Source organism: Orcinus orca, chromosome 9 (assembly GCF_937001465.1).
Source record: "Orcinus orca chromosome 9, mOrcOrc1.1, whole genome shotgun sequence".
NCBI lineage: Eukaryota > Metazoa > Chordata > Mammalia > Artiodactyla > Delphinidae > Orcinus > Orcinus orca.
In genome coordinates, this window is record NC_064567.1 from 20,284,311 (window position 1) to 20,302,414 (window position 18,104).

At 45.4% G+C, this 18,104-nt stretch overlaps 1 protein-coding gene across 4 annotated transcripts in view; it reads left to right on the forward strand.

Annotated features, from left to right (window-relative positions):
* Positions 1 to 18,104, forward strand: part of PLXNA4 (plexin A4) — a 607,131-nt gene that overhangs the window by 363,851 nt on the left and 225,176 nt on the right. The window lies entirely within an intron of this gene.

Here is an 18,104-nt window from a genome sequence, read left to right on the forward strand (position 1 = left end):
AGAATCAAAGGAAGGGGCTGAGGGCACTCAGCTTTGCGCCGTCTTTGCTGCTGATTTTGCCCAAGGGGAAGACAGTTGAAAGCGGCTGTCTTGGTCCAATGGCAGAGGCGCTGGGGATCTTGTCTCACGTTAAAGGGCTGGGGGAGGCTCCAGGCTCCCCTGAGCCTCCAGGCTTATCAGGCCCTGGCAGATCTAAGCAGGTCACCCAGATTAAGAGCCGGGTCCTCGACGTGGATAATCGGAATGATCTGAATTAGGGCTGGGGAAGGGACTGCCCCTCAGGTGGTGCTGTGAGCTGCAGACATTCACAGGGTACGTGTGAGGTGGAAGCAGACACCACTGCAGATAGGCGGTAGGGCCCAAGGTCAGTGCTTGAAGTCCACTGTCACCATGTGGCTCGAGGCTGGCGACTTGCGAATTCCACTATGGAGACCATGCCATTTGGGGTCCTGGGCCAAGATCTTTTAGGGCTGTGCCCGGCTCCTCAGCAGATGCCTGTGTGTCAGCTTCCCTCAGCCCGGGCCTTGTCTGCAGCTGGGTACAGTGCCCAGAGCGGAGTGAGGTGTCATTGAGCCAGGCAGGATGAGCCACACCTGTGCACAGGTGTCTGGGCCCTCACGGCCGGGCAGGAGCTGCTGAGGGCCCAGTCCTGGCCCCCTCCACATTCCAATTGGTGCAGGGGCAGGGGTGACAGGAGAGAGCAGGACCCTGGCTCCTCTCTGGTCCCCAGGTCAGTGGGGCATCCCACCAGTTGGACTTGGGCTCACACAGATGCTCCTCTGGATGCCCGACAGGCCCACGGAGCTGCTGGCAGGAAGGAGAGTGACAGGGGAGCGAAGGCTGTGTGGCCCCAACCTCTTCTCTCCTTCCTCCCCTCCCCTCTGCTCTTTCCACCCTACAGTGTTCTCTCCTTGCTGCTCTTTTCTCTCAGATCTTAATAATTGATCAATAGTTTTTGTACATTCAACTAAAAAAAAAAAAAAAAGCCTAACTAGCATAGAATAGCCCAAAATGCTCCCATTTTACTCCCCTCCTCCCAAGGCGACCCCGCCCCACCTTTGATCGTGCGCTCAGGATTTACTTTGGCTCAATCATCATCCCTCTCTACAGCCCATTTTCCAAGTCATCCTCCTCTTGCCCATCCTCCTTAGTCTGTGTGCATGTTTTCTACGTTATCACAGAAAACTCCTTGCTGCATCCCTTTTGTGGTCTCTGGCTTCCATCAAGCCTGGAGCATTAAGAGAAAAGTAACCCGGTGGAAAGAGCAGGCTTTGGCCAGTGGACCCGGGTGGGGATTGCAGATCTACCTCTCACTGCTGGGGGGCCGCTTCCCAGCTACTCAGCCTTCCAGCTCTCAGCTTTCTTACCTACTGCAGACCCGTACTGCCCGTCTGTTGTGAGCACTCAAGTCTATTCAGCTGAAGAGCCTGGCTCCCAGTGGCCATTCAGCTCCTGCCAATGCCCTTTGCTGGTTCCATCCTCCCCTCTTTCTGCTGTTCCGTGGACATTTGTTCTCCATGGACAAGCTGCCTCCATATGTGTTCATCTGGCCCAGCCACATGGGTTCTTCATCTGGACCGAGTCATTTGTGATATTCCCTGAAGATGGGGGGTCATTACTGATCCCCACCCTTCCTTCCTCAGGTACTGAACAATGTCTTCTCATCTTCCCAGTGAGCGAGTGTTGAGGGGTCAGACCCACCATTGCCTCCAGGGTCACTCCCGGATTACATATTTCTTCCAATTTTTCTCAGTGCAAAGCTCCCTGTAACCAGTCATATTAGAGACAAGTTTACACCTTTTAGCTAATCTCACTGCTTCTCGACAGGAGTTACCAAGCTCCCTGAGAGATGGGGAGGTACCCAGAGGACTGGGAGGTGACAGCGTCCCATGTCCTGTGGTTAGTGATGTGAAAGGAGGGGGCAGGGCCACCCAGCTTTCTTCCTTGCAGCGTGCTCTGCTAGCTCAGTTTTTAGTTCTCAGAGGAACTGAGCTTCCACAATGTCCTTAGGGATACAGGTTTCTATCTGAAGGACTGGGCAGAGTAATTATTTCCTTGCTGATGCCTGTTCTCTCTTTGAATCTCCTTCTCCTCTGTGGCCTGAGTATCAGGAGTCCTGGGTTTGGGGCCACCTTTACCTTCTGCCTCACGTAAGTAGCCTTCCCTTCCCATCCCTTCCCTTCCCTTCCCTTCCCTTGCCTTCCCTACCATTCCTATCCCTTCCTCTTCCTTTCTTTTCCTTTCCTTTCCTTATATTCCTATCCATCAGCCACAGTCCCAGAATCATGGATCCATTAAAGTATAAACATTCTAGAAATGAATTTGTGCAACCCCTTGTTTCAGAGATGAGGAAACTGAGCCTCAAAGTGGGGTGGCTTCCTCTAGACAGAGGTGTGCCCAGAATCCATCAGCCCCCTAAGGGCCCCCTGGAAAGATAAGGGGCAGGACATGGAAACACTTGGAAGGAGGCCTTCCTTCCCCTATGCACCCAGGGGCCATCGTAAGTTAGCATTTTTATTAACTCACTACTGAGTGCTCTCAGCTTATCGATGGAGCAATTAAACAAGCCAGGTGCAAACCTGGATGAGATGAAGCTTCTGGTTTGATTCCTAGACCTTCAAGTTTGGTGAGAAGCCATTGCCATCCTGCAAATGCCCAAATCCAGCTCTTGGGAGCGCTGTGGGGAGGGCATCCACCCAGGTGGACATCTGTCAAAGGGGCTTTGGGCATATACCCCAAGGAGGATGCCTCCACTGGTAAAGATGTAACCCTGATAGCTTACATTGTGCTCTTAGGTGCCAGGCACCCTGTATCCCCAATGAGATAAGGTAGGCGTTCTTGTTTATCTCCAGTTTACAGATGAAGAATGTAAGGATTAAGCAATGTAGTAACTGGAGTAGTTTCCCTAAATTCACAGACTAGTAAATGTGTGCCCGGGGGGGCAGCCTGAGTGTCACGTCCCAGAGCCTACCTGCTCACCAACAGCGTTAGACTGTTGATGGTGTGGAAAAGGGACCATCATTCTCCACATCCCCAGAGCAAGGCCACAGAATGAGAATTTTGGTAGTAAGAAAAATTCCTGCTGGTTTGGAATGATTTTGCTAGTGTCCACTCTAGGCAGGAGTATGGGCTGAATGACCCTCCGCAGGCCCTTTTTTTTTTTCTTTTTTTTTTTTGCGGTACGCGGGCCTCTCACTGTTGTGGCCTCTCCCGTTGTGGAACACAGGCTCCGGACGCACAGGCTCAGCGGCCATGGCTCACGGGCCCAGCTGCTCCGCGGCATGTGGGATCTTCCCGGACCGGGGCACGAACCCGTGTCCCCTGCATCGGCAGGCGGACTCTCAACCACTGCGCCACCAGGGAAGCCCCGCAGGCCCTCTTAAGTCCAGTGACTTGGAGACAGCTTTATGGAGAAAGAGCCCCCTGGGCTAGTTGCCACTCCCAGATGCCAGTGGTGCCCTGGCATGGGAGGCGTCCAGGCAGCTCAGCCACTTAATGGCTGTGAGCTGGCATTAGACCACTGCTCCATCATCGGGAGGACAAGCGCTCTAAAGCTTCGTATTCTGGCAGGCTAGCCCTGGCCTTGCCAGCTGCCAGGCCTTTGTGGAACAAAGAAGGGCAGTGCAGTCTTTCTTTTCAGCCTGTTATTTGAAAGCTGAGTCTCTATCAGAATATCCTGTTATTTGAAACACATGACAAAGCCTGAGCATAAATATGTCACAACCAAAATGCTAATGGCTTCCTCCCTCCATGGCCATCCATCCTTCTCCATCGTTCCCTCCCCCTCCCCCTTCCCATGGAGGGATCTGCATTCCAGGAGGCAGCATCTGAGCCATCGCCCTGCCAAGGGAAACATTGCTGCCCCTGAGCGGATGTTCTTTCCCACTAGAGAGCTGGTTCTGGCCCAGGGACCATGTGCTCCTTGCACATCAGCAGGTGGCAGAGCAGACAGGCTCAAGCTGTCACTCCTCCGGCCTGGTGCCCTGCTGGAGCAAGATGGCGGCCACTGCAGCCTGGGAAGCAGCAGAGGAGGGATGGGAATTCCTCACCTGCTCTTGGCCAGGCCCAGGCTGACTTCAATTTGAGTTGCATCAACCTTGATCTCTTTGTGATCCTTTAACTTCTCCAGGAAGTATTCCAAACAGGCATTACTAACCGAAATTTTAAAAGAGATGGTAACAGTACAGTGGTTCCTCAAAAAATTAAAGAGAATTGTCATGATTCAGCAATTCCTCTTCTGGGGTATATACCCAAAAGAATTTAAAGCAGGGACTTGAACAGATATCTGCCCACTAAGGTTTATAGCAGCATTATTCACGCTAGCCAAAAGTTGAAAACAGCCCAAGTGTCCATTGACAGATGAATGGATAAACAAAATGTGGTCTATACATACGATGGAATAGTGTTCAGCCTTAAAGAAGAAGAAGATTCTTATACATGCTACAACATGGATGACACGGATGAACCTTGGAGACACACTAAGTGAAATATTTACAAAAGAGTAAATACCGTGTGATTCCACTTTTATAAGGTCCTAGAGTAGTCAAATTCATAGACGCAGAAAGTGCAGTGGTGGTTGCCAGGGACCGGAGGAGGGGAGAACGGGGAGTTATTGGTTAATGGATGTAGAATTTCAGTTTGGGAAGATGAAAAAGTTCTGGAGATGAATGGTGGTGATGGTTGCACAGCAGTGTGAATGTACTTAATGTCACTGAACTGTACCCTTAAAGTTTTGTTAAAATGGTCAATTTTGCGTTATATATATATGTTACCACAATGTTAGAAAAGGAATAACATGTATAAACGTGTTTCACAAATTGCAGAGTCCATTTAGGTATATCAATTTTCCTGTCATTAGTGTTAGTCCTAATGATAGAGCACCCGTGACTCAGAGAGGTTTGGTCTTTTCTAAGGTCATAGATCATGGTGTTTTGACTTCATATCCAATGCTCTTTTCAGTTACCAGGGATCGCATATACATGACATATGGTACTAGTGCTTTCTTCTACCCCTATAGCAGACATCAGTCAATTGAGCATTACGCTTTTTCTGATGAAATTCAAGCATATCCTCAGAATCATTCTTTTATATATATATATATATATATATATATATATATTTTTTTTTTTTTTTTTGGTGAGGGGCTGTGTTGGGTCTTCATTGCTGCATGTGTGCTTTCTCTAGTTGCAGCAAGTGGGGGCCACTCTTTCTTGCAGTGCGTGGGCTTCTCATTGCGGTGGCTTCTCTTGTTGTGGAGCATGGGCTCAGTAGTTGTGGCTCGTGGGCTCTAGAGTGCAGGCTCAGTAGTTGTGGCACACGGGCCTAGTTGCTCCGCGGCATGTGGGATCTTCCCGGACCAGGGCTCGAACCCGTGTCCCCCGCATTGGCAGGTGGATTCTTAACCAGTACATCTCCAGGGAAACCCTCTCAGAATCATTCTTAACACAGGTAGTCGCTGTCAATCAGCCAGAATTACATACCAGGTGCAGGTTACTTCCCATCTCTGCACTTCTAGCATTGGCATCAGTTTTTTAGTTTAGGTGCCCCTGATTTATCACTATTTCCTCGTGAAATTTCAAAGATTCATGAGACTGGTGTAGAAAAGGCATGACCCTCTTTGGGGAGCAGTGAGCCTAGTTACACAGATTCCCGGCCTAGAAATGAGTCAAGTGCTTGCAGACTTGTCTTATTTGAATGTTGCTGCCCTCTGCCACCTCTCTGAGGTTGGTGTAGCAGCCCTGTCTCATGGAGGGAACCCCTTACTGCAGGTGGATCTGCAGAAAATCCACTCACAATGAAATATGAATTGAAGGCCTCTCATCGCTTCCCTCCCATCTTGGTCTACTTGACCAAGCTACCAAGTCCTCTAAATTGTCTCAGGCCTTATGAGGGTAGAGGATCTGTGACTGGGAGTAAGTCCCTGGTGACCTAGTGGCCTTTTGAACTCTCTCTAGTTACATACTCCTGGTTTTTATTTGTGGGTGTCCTGGGCTCAATAGCTGGTCATACCTCACTTCAAATCTAGTTGAGTTATTGATGCAAGTAAAGAAAAGAAAGGAAACAAGATTGGTGTCAATTTCTATTCTTTTTCTTTTTTAAATGTTCTTCTTTACTTTGAAAGATCAAAGGAGGGTCAAAGAGAACTTTTTTTTACCACCACCCCCCATCATAATATAATACAGGAGGGAAAATTCCAGTAAGTGGAATTGTTCTCAGACATCTTTTTGTTTTTCCTTTCAGTGGCTTTGATTTAGGTCCTATGGCTTTAATCAAAGTGTTTAAGGGGCACAGAAATGATTCCGTTAAACAAATTCCTTGCCTCACTCGGGCTTCCTACTCTAACCCTTCCTCCTTCCACATTTTTTGTTATTGTTTTTTATTAATGTGGGTTGGAAAAAATAGTCTCCCAACGAAGGATTAGGTGAGGCCTGGAGAGAAATGTTATTTTCCAAGCTAATAACGGGATGCTGGCTCAGCCACTCTGCAGCTGACAGATCATCCTGCAAACCCGATTGTCCCTTCTCTCCTTCTCTCTTTGCTGAATTCATCCATCACTCTGGGCAAAATAAATAAAAGGTCCAATAAACAAATCAATCAATCCATCTTTTTCTCTGAGCTCATGAGGCACCTACAGTGGCCACACAGTGGGTTTCTGTTCTCACAGCGGTGAGTCTGACACCAGGCATCTCAGGGCCATGGGACCCTTTGGAGATGTTGGCTTCTGTCACTGGATGGCACAGTGAATGGCCCCCATGGTTGCCATCTCTGCCTTGTGCCCTCTTGGGACACCTCTCTCTCCCAGCTCCTCCCAGTTTTCCCTGGAAGGTGCTCTGTGAGTTCACATCTAGCATGCAGCAGCAGCCTGCCCCTCGGGCTCATTACGGCTGACTCCTTGGGGAGAGGGGATGGCATTGAGGACCATCCGTATCAAGGCCAGCATCTTGGAACAGGCTGGCAGGCAGCTTGCAGTAATACAATACATTTTACTGTCTCTGTGCGCCGTTTAGCATTCTGCAGAAATTTACTGAGCATCTCTGCAGGGTTAAGAACAGGGCCAGCCACCAGGGATAAAAGGTGCATATGGCAGTTGTGGCCCATGTCTTCAAGTCGTATGAATTCAGTAGACTGATATAGAGGGGCAGGGGCTAGACAAGGTTGGGAGTCCAGGACTGTGCATATTCATTCAGCCAATGAGGAGGGCAACACCCACCAGCTACTTCTTCAAGCAGACCTCTGTGCCATAGTCTAAGCTCCAGTGTGGACAGAGGCACTGGCCTCTCTGCAACAGTCCTGGGTTTGGGCTTCCTCTTCCAGATCTGTGTGTGTGTGTGTGTGTGTGTGTGTGTGTGTGTGCGCGCGCGCGCGCGCACGTGCGTTTGTGTGTCTCTGTGTGTGTGTTTGGTTGAGGGACGCCTCATTTAGCTCTGAGGGCTAAGCCTGTAAAAAATATCCAGTACGCCTGCTAAAGAAAGGAAATCTCAGAGCCCGTATTTCTCGTAGTCCCCTAGTCTGCAGAGTTGCTGAGTATCTTTGATCTGTATTTTAAGGGCAAGCCCCTCCTTTGCTCTGATCTTCATAGTCGTCTATCTTGGTGTAGTGGGGAAGGGTTGGTGCCTGGGACCTGGGGCGGTGGGGGGAGGGAATAAATAATTGACAAAGCACATTCTCCCAAGCTGTTTTGGAGTTCATTAGGGGGGCCTGAGGGGCAGTGGGAGCTCTCAGGGCTATTTGGAGGTGAGGGGCAGACTGTGCGGTTCTGAGCAGCTGAACTGGCAGAAAGGTGAGCTTAGGAGGAGAACGTGCCCATGCTTCTGGGGTGTGTAGCCATGGTCCTGAAAGCTGGGTAATTCGGTAAAATGAGAAAAGGGATGTTGTGTCTTTAACAGCAGGTCCCTAAAGGGAATATATTTGTCAAACATTATAATTACCCTTCAGCAACTGAATTCCATGGCAAATGAGAACTCAATAGCAATTGTGAACTATATAGCAATTGAAGCCACACCGAAGCCCATTACTGTTTCTCAAATGATGCTTTCATTTAGATGAGGCAGATAATTATACATTTTGATTAGGTCACTGCTCTCAAGGGGATACGGCAGTTTTCAGGATTGCCCCCCTCCCTGTAAATAATGTCCTGGAATGGCAGCCGTCTCCCAGCTCTCTTTCCTCCTTTCTTTCTAGATCTAGATAACGAGATAAAGATACAGATGCACAGACAGACATAGACATATACATATGCAGGTACAGCTCCAGTTTTCTGTCTCTGCCTTAACACTTAGGGACACTGAGATGTGTGAATCTGTGGCCAGGGTGGAAGAGATCAGAACTAATATAATAATACCTTAGGTGTTATACTTCGTTTTACAAAATGTATTTACATGCATTGTTTCTTTTGATCACTGCAAGGTTTCTTTAGAAACCTTGATTTTTTTTGTTTTTTCTCCTGAATTAGGAGGGGGCTGGACTAAAACCAAACACAATAAAACAAATCTCTCAGGTGCCCTCCAGCTCTGATCTTGAGCCTATTCATATTGTCCTTTCACAGATGAGAGGACGGAGTCTGGAGGTCAAATGACCGTCCCAGGGCCACCTGGCTCTTTAAGATATCGACCTGAGTACAGAGCCCCAAGTCTTCTGATTCTGGTATTTTTTCCTCTACACGATGCTCTACCCTCCAGTGGATTCTAATTGCATTCATGATAAAACTAAATGCAGCGTATGTGGCCTGCAGGGTCCCGGCTGCTCCCAGGCCTGCCTTGCTGGTCCTGCGCCTCTTCCCCCTTGAGTTGCCCCATACCTGCTCTATCCTGGAAGAACCCCGCCCCTGCCCGGGAGCAACACGGATGAGAACAAGACTTCAGTACCCCTTTCACGTTTTCTTCACAGAAGTTGCCACAATTGTAACAACTCATTTGCAAAAGTTAAAAAAAAAAGAGAGAGAAAAAAAAAGCGTGTTTCACCCCTTTATCTCTAGCACCTGCCAGAGTTGCTGTCATATAGCAAGCATCGAATTAATATTTGTTGAATGAACTTGTGCGTTAAGGAATTAACTGTGAATAAATAATGGCCGGGAACCTCTGAAATCACTGTCTCTGAAGATCCTGTAGAGCTAATTACTTCCAGAAAATTTAATAAAACGCAATCATTTCCTCACTCCGTTTTTCTTCTCCACCAGCACTCTTCCTCCAAATTCTTTGGCCAATTTCTGCTATATTTAGAGACCCTGCCGCTATCCAGTTAGACCAACAGTACATATTCTTCGAGTTTTTTTCTTCTTGAAGCATGTGGGTGCATTGCTTCAGGATCAGTTTTTCGTATAAAGGACATTCCTTTGAGACAGTGGGCTTGAAGCCCCCCTGGTTTTCAGATGAGAAACCTGAGTCGTAGACGCTCTCTACAGATGACAAACATCTGGGTTAAAAGGTTTCATATATTTCAAAGTATCTGGATAATTAAATAAACTTCTCAGTTCCCTTCCAGATGGTTGATGCCACATAGATGGAGCCACAGAAAGACTTTGTTTCAGAGTCTGAAAAATAAGCTAGGGGTGGTAGTGGAATTTGAATCTTGTTCACAAATCTTCATGTCCATGGAGGTGCGCTGCCTCGGAAAATAAATATATATATAGTTGTCCTTCCCTCTGAGTGGACTGCTCTGTGTCCAACCACCTGCTTTCTGGCAGCGGTCTCCCTGTAATTCCTCTCTCTACCTTTGGCCTAACAAAATCCTTCACTCTAACTTGGGCTTAGCCCAGCACTGTTATTTATTTATTAGCGTTGCCTGCAGAGTTCTAAGACCACCGGGCCTACGCACAAATCTATAAAAACACACGATGCAATTTCCAAACACTGCAGTAACCTCCCGTCATTGGGGATCTTAGACTAAAAAGGTTTGTGTTGGAGGTGAAGAGAAGGCCGGCTTTCTACGAATTGAATGAAGAGGGAGATGTGAAGCCCTTGATTCTTTCTTGGGAAACGTTCTCAGCCCCCCACCTGCCTGAGATGAAACGTCAGAGGCTCTGGCTGATCATGGCAAACTGGGTAGAGAGACAACAAATGAATTTTGGTGTCTTGGTATCTTACGATTCCCCAAGGTGGACATGGATTCAGAGCCTACCTATTGCACAACTCCTGGGGACATCATTTACAAAGAACGTATGATTTGTGTCCCTAAGAGCTATGCCACATGGTAGCCTTGGGGGGACTCCCATTTGGCTGGAATCCTGGCTATGAGCAGCTTTTCTTGAGTCGCACACTCCCGACCACCAGAGGAAGGTGAAGGAAGCCCCTTGCAGAGGAGGATCACAAAGGTGAGAGGATGTGGAGCAGAGAAGGACAGGGGAACACAGGCACAGAGCTTCGCACTCAGCACACCGTGGTGGGCCACACCTTGGCTGAGCTGACTTACCAGCTGCCTCCTCTGTTTACGCCTGTGGGCTCTGCAAAGATCATTATTTCCTGTGGATGCATTTAAAAATGTTGGGGAGTTCTGCTGGGTTTAGATGGAGGTGTCTCTGGACGCAAGTAAAATTTCAAGGCTCTTGTGTCTGGAAGAGACTTCTGGCTGAGAAACATCCCTTCCCTGCTACCAGTCTGTCCATTTGGATGCTGCCGCCTGTGTAAGCAGGGATGTTGCTATAATGTTGAAGCCCTTGGAAACAGGTGGATTCACAACCTCTGCTTGGGAATCCTCCTTCCCTATGTCCCTGTCTTCTTTGTTCTTGAATGTGAATCCCTCCAGGAGCATTTTTCACTCTCTAACACATGTTTGAAGGAAGAAGAAGGTTGGTTACTATCATTCCTATGAGAGCCCCACACATAGAGGAACAGTCCTAATTTGATCCGGCCTCCAATTTTTTGTTTGGGTTGAAGCTTTGATACGTTCTCTGTTTGACCTTTAGAAATCCCCTTTGCTTGCCTCTGGACTTCTCAGGACTTGCTGAGGATGTGGAACCCAATATTTCCTGAGCCAGAATAATTTTCCAGCCATGTCCTTGTTCCTGGATGATTGGTTCTATGATACCGCCACCTGGGTCTCACTTCCATTATGGTGGCCAACAGCAGTGGACTTAGATCTGTCCTAGCCAAACAGCCAAAACAGCTACGGGTGATAAAGAAAAGAACAGGGCTGCTCCCTTGCAAGAGTCTGCCATTCTGTGTTGTTCTTGGTTCAGAGTAGAAGTGAGAATATAGGACTATTTAAAACATGAACCCCTCTACTTTTGTTTTCTAAAAACAGCATTGACCAAACACAGGAAGTTCATCTTTAATATCACTGTTTATAAGCTGTTCGGCAATGTTTGCCGTGGTTATAATTGGTATCATTAAGCCTAGGTGACATTATTAATGCTGCTGATTAAATTGCTATAAACCTAACTTCACCATTTATACAAACAGCTGCATCTGAGCTGCCAATGTTCACACTGGAGCACAGGGGCAAGAATACAGGCCCGCTGGCAGGTGCAGTCGGGAAGAAAAAGGAACCCCAGTTTGTTACCTACCTGTCAGAGCTTCTAAGAAGATCCAGTTCCAAACATCTTCACTCACTATTAGTAAAGTGTTTTCACTTTCTAAAACAGTACTTTTGAGAACGGGACATCCTGATTCTGTGAGAGCGCTTTATAAAGGGATGTCAGATATCCCCCTTCTTGCCCTCCTGTCCCCGAGTCTCTCCTTCCTCCTCCCTTCAAACCTCCCATCAGTTATCTGCTGCTGTGTTGTGGTCATTTCTCAGTCTTTACCTGTCTGCGATTCTACCACTTAACAAGATGAATACCTGCCCCCCCTTTTTTTAAAATTTAATTCTTTATCGCGGTAAAAAAACATGAGATGAGATCTACCCTATTAAGAAGTTCTTGTGTATAGTACATTGTTAACTACAAGCGCAGTGTTACCAGCAGGTCTCTAGAACTTTCTCGTCTTGCATAATTGCAGTTCTATACCCACTGAACAGCAACTCCCCATTTTCCCCTCCCCCCTGCTTCTGGCAACCACCATTCTACTTTCTGCTTTTATGAGTTTGACTATGTCGTATAAGCAGACTCATGCAGCATTTGTCCTGTGACCGATTTATTTCACTGAGCAGAATGTCCTCAGGGTTCCCCCATGTTGTAGCATATGATAGGTTTTCCTGCCTTTTTAAAGCTGAATAATATTCCATTCTAAGTATATACCACATTTCCTTTATCCATTCATACACTGATGGACATTTAGATTGTTTCTACCTAAATTGTGAATAATGCTGCAATGAACATGGGAGTGAAAATATCTCTTCAAGATATTGTTTTTAATTCATTTGGATAAATCCCCAGAAGATGGATTGCAGGCTCATAGGGTAGCTCTGTTTTTAATTTTTGACCTCCGTACTGTTTTCAGCAGTGGCTGCACCGGTTTACAGTCCAACCAACACAGCACAAGGGCTCTTCTCCACATCATCACCAACACTTGTTATTTTATGTTTTGTTTTTGTTTTTTTTTTCTTTTGGCTGTACCATGCAGCTTGTGGGATCTCAGTTACCCTGACCTGAGATTAAACCCGAACCACAGCAGTGATATCCCAGTATCCTAACCACTAGGCCACCAGGGAACTCCCTATTTTCTGTCTTTTTGTTTTGTTCTGTTTTGTTTTATAATGGCCACCCTATCAGGTATGAGGTGACTTTCTCATTGTGATTCTGATTTGCATTTCCCTGATGATTAGTGATGTTGAGCATCTTCTCATATGCTGGTTGACCATTTGTATGTCTTTTTTGAGAAATGTATGTTCAAGTCCTTTGCCCATTTTTAAATTGGGTTATGTGGGGGGTTTTTCGGTTACTGAGTTCCTTATGTATTTCGGATTACTTCCTTATATATTAACCCCTTATCAGATATGTGGTTTGCAAATATTTTTGTCATACTTTAGATTGCCTTTTCACTTTATTGTTTCCTTCACTGCACAGAAGCTTTTAGCTTGATATAGTCCTACTTGTCTGTTTTTTTTTTTTTTTTCCCTACTTGTCTGTTTTTGCTTTTGTTTCCTGTGCTTTGGTGTCATATCAGGAAGTTATTGCCAAGACCAATGATATGAAGTTTTTCCCTTATGTTTTCTTCGAGTGTTTTATAATTTCAGGTTAACATTTAAGTCTTTAATCCATTTTCAGTTGATTATTTTTAAATTTTTTATTTATTTTTTATTTATTTTTGGCTGCCTTGGGTCTTTGTTGCTGCGTGCGGACTTTCTCTAGTTGCGGCAAGCAGGGGCTGCTCTTCGTTGCGGTGCGCGGGCTTCTCATTGCAGTGGCTTCTCTTGTTGCAGAGCACGGGCTCTAGGCGCGCAGGCTTCAGTAGTTGTGGTGCGTGGGCTCTAGAGCGCAGGCTCCATAGTTGTGGTGCACGGGCTTATTTGCTCCACGGCATGTGGGATCTTCCCGGACCAGGGATCGAACCCGTGTCCCCGCGTTGGCAGACGGATTCCCAACCACTGAGCCACTAAGGAAGTCCCTTCAGTTGATTTTTGTGTATGGTGTAAGATAAGGGTCCAATTTCATTCTTTTGCTTGTGGAGATCCAGCGTTCCCAACACTGTTTGATGAAGAGACTGTCCTTTTCCCACTGAATTGTCTTGCCACCATTGTCAAAGATTATTTAATCATCTACATATATGCAAGAGTTTATTTCTGAGCTCTGTATTTTGTTCCATTGGTCTGTATGTCTGTCTATATGCTAGTAACATGTTGTTTTGATTACTGTTGTTTTGTAATAGAAAAAAAAGTCAGGAAGTGTAATACCTCCAGCTTTGTTCTTTTTTCTTAAAATTGGCTATTTGGGGTTCCTTGTGTTTGCATGTGAATTTTAGGATTGATTTTTCTATTTCTTCAAAAAATGCCATTTGGATTTTGATAGGGATTGCATTGAGTTTGTAGATCACTTTGGGTAGTATGGACATTTAGCAATATTAAATTTTCCAGTCCATGAACATGGATGTCTTGCTATCTATCGGGGTCTACTGTAATTTCTTTCAACATTGTTTTATGGTTTTCAGTATGCAAGTCTTTCACCTCCTTGGTTACATTTATTCTAAAGTATTTTATTCTTTTTGATGCTATTGTAAATGGGATTGTTTTCTTAAATTCCTTTTCAGATTGTTTGTTATTAGTGTGTAGAAATACAAGTGATTTTTGTATATTGATTTGTATCCTACAACTTTTCTGAATTTGCTTATTAATTTTAACCTTTTTTTTGGCATCTTCAGGGTTTTCTACATATAAGATAATGTCATCTTGGCTAACATTCTTTCTAATTTGGATGCCTTTTATTTCTTTTTCTTGCCTAATTGCTCTAGCTAGGGCTTCTAGTACTATGTTGAGTAGAAGTGGCAAGAGTGGGCATCCTTGCCTCATTCCTGATCTTATCAGAAAAGCTTCAGTTTTTCACTGTTGAATATGATGTTAGCTGAGGGCTTTTCATATATTGGCCCCTATTCTATTGAAGCAATTTCCTTCTATTTCTTGTTTGTTGAATGCTTTTATTGTGATAAGATGTTGAATTTTGTCAAATACTTTTTCTGCATCTATTGAGATGACATGAGATTTTTATCCTTCATTATATTAATGTGATGTGTCATATTGATTGACGTTTGTATGTTGAACCATCCTTGCATCCCAGGGATTAAATTCCACTTGGTCATGTTGTATGGTCTCTTTAATGTGTTGTTGAATTGGTTTGCTAGTATTTTGTTGAGGATTTTTGCATCTATATTTGTCCAGGAATGTTGAGCTATAGTTTTCTTGTAATGTCTTTGTCTGGCTTTGGTATCAGTGTAATACTGGCCTCATGAGTTTGGAAGTGTTCCCTCCTCTTCAGTTATTTGGGAGAGTTTGAGAAGGAGTGACATTAATTCTTCTTTAAATGTTTGGTAGAAATCTCCAGTGAAACTATCTGTTCCTGGACTTTTCTTTGTTGGAAGGTTTTTGATTTTTTTATTCAATCTCCTCACTAGTTATAGGTCTGTTCAGATTTTCTGTTTCTTCATGAATTAGTCATGGTAGGTTGTCTGTTTCTAGGAATTTATCCATTTCTTCTAGATTATCCAATTTGTTGGCATGTAATTGTTCAAAGTAGTCACTTATAATCCTTATTTCTATAGCATCAGTTGTAATGTCTCCCCTTTCATTTCTGATTTTATTTATTTGAGTCTTCTCTCTTTTTTTCTTAGTCTAGCTAAGGGTTTGTCAATTTTGTTGACCTTTTCAAAAAACCAGCTCTTAGTTTCATTTTTTCCTATTGTTGTTCTATTCTCTATTTTGTTTTTTTTTTGCTTTAGTCTTTGTCATTTCCTTTCTTCTTCTGACTTTGGGCTTGGTTTATTCTTTTTCTAGTTCCTTGAGATGTAAAGTTAGCTGCGTTTCTGAGATCTTACCCCATCCTTCTCAAACACTCTTTTCTCTTGGCCGTAGAGGATCTCTTTTTCTATCTCTCTGTCTCTCTCTCTCGCCTCTCCCCTCCCCCTCCCCCACCCCTCCTCTCTCTTTTTCTGTGTTTTCCTTTCTCTCTCTCTCCCTCCCCTCCTTTCTCCCTGTCTACCTTGCTGTCGCTCCTTCTCATACCCCTTTGTTAGAATGTCTTGGCCCATTATCCTTGCACCTCTTCTTTTCTCTAACTCACTATCTAGGGGAGTCTCATTTAGGTCCTTGTCTTCAAACACCATCTAGAGATTGGTGATTTATAAAATCACATCTCCAGTCCCATATCTTTCTCCTGAGTTCCACACTCATATAAATACCCACATGCCTGCTCAATATCTATACTTGGAAGTCTAATAAAGATTTCAGACTTAACATGCCCAACATTAAGCTCTTGCTTTCTCTATAAAATCCTGCCCTACTCCCAGTCTTTTCCAGTAAGTTAATGGCAATTCCACTCTTGTTGCTTAGGCCATACTTTGGAGTTATCCTTGACTCCTCTCTTTCTCTCCCACTGTGCGTTCAGTTGGCTATAAAACCTGCTGGATCTGTCTTCCAAATGCATGCAGGCTGTGACCATGTCTCACATCTCTACCGCTGTCACTTTAACCCAACTCACAGGATTCTCTTTCCTGGACTGTGGCGATAGCTTCCTTAATGGTCCCCTTGCTTCTTCTCATCCCCCATCCCAAAGTCTATTCTCAGTGTGGCAACCAGAGGGGACCTTTTAAAACGTCAGTGGGTTTGTGTCACTCCTGTACTCAAAATCTTCCAGTGGTTTCCCTTCTCACTCAGAGTAAAATGCACGGTTCTTACGGTGGTCCTTGAGGTCCTTCGACAGCTGGCCTCCTGCTCTCTCTCCACACTCACTCCCTTGCTCAGTGTTCTCCAGACACGTTTGGCCTCCTGGCTATTTCTTCAGCACGCCCCAAAGACTCCCGCCACAGAGTCTCTGCATCTTCAATTCCTTCCTCCTGGAATTCCTTTCTCCCATGTGTCCATATAACTAACTCCCTTCCTTCTTTCAAGTCCCACTGTCGCTTTACCCTGCTGTGTAAAGCAGTCATACCCCCATCTCTGGCACTCTCTACCCGCCTTTCCCAGGCTTATTCCCAGGCTTATTCTTTTTCACAGCACTTAGAAACATCTGACATAGGAGGTATTTATATGTTTATGACTGCTTGTCTCCCCGCCATCAGGATACAAGCCACGTGAGAACAGAGATTTTCTCTTTTTCATCACCGTATCTCTTATACCTAGAACAGTGCCAGGCACATGGTTAGTACTAGATAAATGTTAATTGAATGAATGAATGAAGGAGTCTGCTGAGCACCTGGTGGTCTCATTTGTCTGGATGTTTTATGGAAATGGAGATTGCTATTGGGTGCGTTTCTTGCTCATAGCCAGTGGGACTTGCCCTTCAGCTAATGAAATCTGACGTCAGCTGTCTTGCAGATTTATGAGTTAGGATGTTTCAGTTGCAACTAATGGAGACCGACTCGGGTTATCTTAATCAAAAAGAGAATTTATGGGGAAGGGTATCAGGGCCTCCCAGATTGATGGGTAGCTGGAGGAGCAGGCTTGGATGAAGTACAGGAATCTGGGCACCCTGGCAGCTGCAAGTGTGACAGTCATCTTTTAGCAAGAACAGTCTGCTGGATGTGCTGTCCCTGCTGTGACTCACCACTGCCATCCTGAACAATTTCTACCATCCTTCTTGTGCATTGCCTGCTGGAGATCCAGAGTCTTGGAAGCAAGACTCCATTGACCAGCCCAGGGCCCTAACTGCCAGAGGCAGGAGAAGAGGGTATCTGGTTCTTTCTTCTTCCAAACTAAGGGCACTTGGCCCTGCCTGCCACCAAGACCTCCCTTAAAGGAGGGTTTCTCCAAAGGAGGGGGTGTTTGGATCTTGGACTACCCCCCGAATAAGTCTAGTAGAGGAAGGCATGCATTTGCCTGATCGTTTACCGATCATTGTTTCAAAGCTACTCAAAGACTCATTTACCCTAGAACCACACCAGTGCTGAAAAGGAACTCGGGCACCTTCTCCACATTTCCCTGGGGCTATCAGCAAGTTGCCTCCCAGGAGGCCTTTGTGGAACTTCAGACCGTTTCTCTAATTCTCTGCCTTTGCCGCATCTGTACGTGCTGGACGCTAGCAGAGGGAGAAGCTAGAACATCTTCCTTTTTGAAGGAGGAGAATCCCTCTCCAAGAGCTTCCTCGCCCAGACTAATTAGAACCATCTGCAGAGCAGGGGTGCATTAGGGACACACACATATGTGTACAAACAAACACACCCATAGAGCCATGCGCGAAGCAGCCTGTCCCTACGTCAGTTACCTACACATATTAGTGCTAAACAACACTGAGGATAATGACAGTGCTTTCTGATTAAAAGTTACTTTTATGAAAGATACTAGCCTACCGCCCTCCACCCTCTGAATATTCTATTCCCTGATGAGAAAAGAAGAGCTGTAATGACACAACAGTAAAAAATGTGAATATAAAGCACTTCTACTCCAGATAACCAAGCCCTAAAAAGATTTGAGGCCCTAGTGGGCTTCAAATAAAAACTCTTTCTGCCTTAATTCTGAAGACCATGAGTCTACAGTGATATAATTCATGTTTGTGAATTTCAGCTCATCCCTGATTTAAACTTCTT